Genomic DNA, 5,182 nt, shown 5'->3' with positions numbered 1-5,182 from the left:
ATAGATATCAACATGGACCCCATATAAATAATGCCGCCAAATCTTCAAAGCATGAATCACCGCGGCCAACTCAAGATCATGAGTGGGATAGTTCTTCTCGTGCGGTCTAAGCTGCCGGGAAGCATAGGCTATGACTCGACCGTGCTGCATCAATACACATCCTATCCCAATACCAGAGGCGTCACAATAGACAACATACCCGTCAGATCCCTCTGGAAGAGCCAAAACTGGTGTTGTAATCAATCTCTCCTTCAGCATCTGAAAGCTGCGCTCGCAAGCATCTGTCCACTGGAATTTTGCTGCTTTCTGGGTAAGCCTCGTCAGTGGTGCTGAAATAGAAGAGAAATCCTCCACGAACCTGCGGTAATACCCAGCCAATCCAAGAAAACTACGCACCTCTGTCGGTGTAGTAGGCCTGGGCCAATTCTGCACAGCCTCAATCTTCTGCGTGTCAACCCGAATACCATCTGCGCCGATAATATGGCCCAAGAATGCCACAGAAGTCAACCAGAACTCACACTTAGAGAATTTAGCATATAACTTCTGCTGACGGAGGATGCCAAGTACCGTCCTCAGATGATCTGAATGCTCCTCGACTGATTGCGAGTAAATCAGGATATCATCAATAAACACAATAACAAACATATCCAGGAAAGGCCGAAATACCCGGTTCATCAGATCCATAAATACTGCAGGAGCATTAGTCAGCCCGAAAGACATAACTCTGAACTCATAATGCCCGTACCGAGTCCTGAAAGCAGTCTTCGGGATATCTGACTCCCGTACTCGCACCTGATGATAACCAGAACGCAGATCTATCTTTGAAAAGTGTCTAGCACCCCGCAGCTGGTCAAACAAGTCATCAATCCGGGGGAGGGGATATTTATTCTTAACAGTCACCTTATTCAGCTGCCGGTAGTCGATACACATCCGCAATGACCCGTCTTTCTTTCTGACAAACAGCACCGGCGCTCCCCAGGGTGATGTGCTGGGTCTAATAAAGCCCTTATCCAGCAAATCTTTCAGCTGCTCCTTCAACTCCTTCAACTCGGCTGGTGCCATCCTGTACGGAGGAATAGATATAGGCTGCGTATCTGGCATCAACTCAATAGAAAAATCAATCTCCCGCTCAGGCGGAAGGCCAGGAAGCTCGTCAGGAAAAACATCTGGAAACTCGTGACGACCGGAACAGACTGAAGGGTAGGTACCTCCGCGGCAGTATCGTGCACACGAACCAAATGATAGATATAACCCTTCTGGATCATCTTCTTAGCCTTGAGGTATGAAATAAACTTACCCCTCGGCGATGCTGTAGATCCGAACCACTCTATGACTGGTTCTCCTGGAAACTGAAAACGGACTACCTTTTTCTGGCAGTCGACATTAGCATAACAGGAAGACAACCAGTCCATGCCCATAATGACGTCAAACTCCAGCATGTCTAACTCTATCAAGTCAGCCTTAGTGCTACGATCATAAATGGTCACAGAACAATCCTTATAAATTTGTCTCGCTACAATAAAATCCCCAACTGGCGTAGCTACCTCAAACGGTTCTATAGGCTCAGACACTATCCCAATCTTACTAGCAACGAGCGGGGAAATATACGATAAAGTAGAACCAGGGTCAATCAATGCATATACAGATCTGGAGAAAACCAGCAATGTACCTGTGACGACGTTTGGCGAAGCCTCCTGATCCTGGCGGCTGGCCAAAGCATATATGCGGTTCGAGGGACCGCTAGAACCTGAAGTGCCACCGCGGCCTCGACCGCGTCCTGCCGGTGCTGAAATACCTCGCCCTCCAGGGCGTGCAACTGATGGAGCAGAAGAAGAACCGGCGGCTGACCCTGTCTGCTGAGCAGCACTACCAGAACCGCTAGCCAATGGACAATCTCTCATAAAGTGGCCCTGACCGCCACAAGAAAAACACGCTCCCGTCGCTCGGTAACACTCCCCGGGATGTGACTTCCCGCAATGAGGACAACGGGGCCTGGGTGGTCTGGCCTGGCTGGGACCCCTGGGTACCTGTGAACCTGCCACTCTGGAGCTCTGACCGGCCCCAGACGGTCCTGTACTATCGAATCTCCGGCTACCTGACTGAGTGCCCCTGCCGGAAGGAGGAAAATATCTGTCAGACTGCTGCTGCTGCTGAGGCTGTCCGCCTCGAGAATCCCCTGAATAACCCACGGATCTAGCCCTCTTGGGCGGCCTCCTGTCTCGATCTCTGCCAGCAGGATCAGATCTGCGACGGTCCTCCATACCCATCGCATAGGCCTGAAGCCGGGAAATGTCCATGTCTGCCTGCAATGACACTGCCATACAACTATCAACCAAATACCGGTCCAATCCCATAACATATCTGTGCATCCGATCGGACATATCTGCTACCACGGCCGGTGCATATCGGGCCAGAGAATCAAACTCAAGGTTATACTCGCGAACACTCCGACCCCTCTGCTGCAGACGTAAGAATCGATCAGCCCGTGCCCGCCGTAACTCTGGGGGCAAAAAGTGGCGGGTGAATGCTGTCACAAACTGATCCCAAGTGGCTGGAGGGGCACCCTCTCCTCTAGACAGCTCCCAAGTCTCGTACCAGTGGGTAGCCACATCTCGAAGCCGGTGCGAAGCCAGCTCAACTGACTCAGTCTCTGAAGCCCTGACCAAGTCCAGTGAGCGTCGCATCCCCCGAATAAAGTCGTGGGGGTCCTCGTCGGGCTTAGACCCGAAGAACTCTGGAGGGCCACATAGCAAAAACTCCCGAACTCTCAGGCTGTCCCGCCTGTCATCATCATCGTCGTCCCTCCGCCAGCGCCTGCGAGCCTGTCCTGCTACCAGTGTAGTCAACAGCTGTACAGCCTCCCTCAGGGTCCTATCCTCCGCCCCTGGCTGAGGAGCTGGAGTCTCAGGTGCGGGTACACGGACCTCTGGAGCTGCTGAAGGTCCTGCTCCAGGCTGTACTAGTGGGGGTGTAGCAGACCCCTCCGAATGAGGCACATCCTCAGGCAAATCATAGACACGAGCCCGGGTAGCTCGCTGTGCCTGGCTAGTCTCTCCAATCCTCGCCTTGCCCTTCTGGGCCGCCGTTGCCTTCTTCGGAGGCATCACTGCAAACACGAAGGCGAGTCAGATCAAAATCATCCTAATAGCACAGCTCTATCGCACGATCTAAGATTACAAAGAAAGTAACATCCTAAATGCCCTGTAGCTTCCCGTTTATAGATGTGGTGCACAACACATCGATAAACAAGACTCTACGAGACACGGCCTGTAGACATTCCGAGGACAAACCGCTCTGATACCACTTTTGTCACGACCCAGCCCCGTGGGCCGCGACTGGCACCCTACCTGGGTACCCAGACCAAATCGCATATTCATTTCCGAATCCAAACTTATTTCAGAATTTTCAAGAAGTTATATCAAACATAATTTATATCGAAAATATGTCTTAAGCGGTCATATCAAATCAAACTCAAACAAAGCGGCGGAATAGACCTCGTCGGTCAAAATACAAATATATACAAAGGGCCATTTGGGGCCATCATAACAAACAGACCGCCTTAAGACCAGATAACGGAATCAGACAAACATACATAGGACCCTCGCCCCACATATATGACTACAGGCCTCTACGAACTCAAAACAAAGACATATGGCGAGACAGGGCCCCGCCGTACCCAAATAGTCAAATATACCAAATATATACAAAGCAAAAGAGTCTGTACCAAAAGTGGACTCCGGATCAAATAGGAGTACTCCGGAATAGCAAGAAGTGAAGCCTACTGCGGAGGATCACCGATATCTGCACCTGCGGGCATAAAACGCAGCCCCCGAAGAAAGGGGGTCAGTACGAAATATGTACTGAGTATGTAAAGCACGGAGTACAGAATTATAGATAAAAACCGAAAGCAAATCAAATGTCAAAGTGGGGTACAAACTGGTATGTCAAAATCTGTATCGAAATCATATACATGTATTTTATGCAAACAAAATCATGCAAACGCTTAAGAACGTGGTCGCCACTCCGACGCTGGCACCACACACAGCATAACACCAGAAGGTTTCAAATCTCCGTACATCCCCGAACATAATCATAATCATCGGTGAGCGTATCGCATCACGAGCCATATCACAGCATAACTCCAAACGGAACCCGGCCCTATGGCGAAGCCTCGGGAACCGTAACACAGCATACGGCCGAATTGTCATAAGGCGCACGAATCAAAACCGGCCCGGGAACCGGTGAACGAAGTCATAATAAGGCACGAGCGGAGTCGTGAGCAAACAAATGCAAATCGTATTTCAAAATAGTGTTTCAAAACAAAGTAAACTCATAAATCATATCCTATTACAAAATAGTCGAATACTTAGTCGACATAAGGTTTCATTTTGCGAAACGGTTCCAAAATGGTCCATATAGTTCAAAACCTGGATTAGTGCATCGAATAGTCCAAACATACCCCGTGGAAGGATGTTCCAAAGATCAGAAGTGGTACGTTTAACTCTATTCTCAAAGACGGCCCGAAGGGCAAATCGGGCATTTTGGGGTAGCGGACCCACCTCGAGTCGAAGTGAGGTGGCGAACATATTTTTATGAGCAGTAATATGCCAAGGGTCATACATAATCATTTCTAGGTTACCCGACCACATTTCGATAGGTTTCGGACGAATAATGGCATTCTAGCCAAAAAGGGAGCCTTTAGGCTTCAATCGAATTGAATGAATAGTAACTTTCCTGTGGATCGGGTTTCGAGGAGCAGAAATGCTCCGGAAGGTCTCATATTCAACTAACACACTAAGATATGCCAAATAAAGAATTGGGAAGCTTTACATACCTCACAGACGTCGTAAGCCCTTCCAAAAGTCCAGTCCCGTTTCGTCAAAAATCTGCAAATGGTCAAAGTTACCAATTGAGATTCTTAGGCTTAAAAAATGCCTTTAACTCCAATTTTTGCCTACCGAAATTTCGGCAGCACTTCCCCTATAAATCTAACATCCCCGAGACTTAGCTCGGCTCAAAATACAACAACAACAACAGCCCACACATCAACAAACAACACAAACAACAATCAAGCCATTCTAGCTTCAAAATTCCACTTTGTTATCTAAGTTGGCAACTTCCATTCAAACTTTCAAAACTCCAATTCTACATCTACATAATTGTATTCATTTCCACATTCAAA

Source organism: Lycium barbarum, chromosome 1, assembly GCF_019175385.1.
Source record: "Lycium barbarum isolate Lr01 chromosome 1, ASM1917538v2, whole genome shotgun sequence".
Classification (NCBI taxonomy): domain Eukaryota; kingdom Viridiplantae; phylum Streptophyta; class Magnoliopsida; order Solanales; family Solanaceae; genus Lycium; species Lycium barbarum.
Note: the sequence above shows the minus strand (reverse complement) of the source record.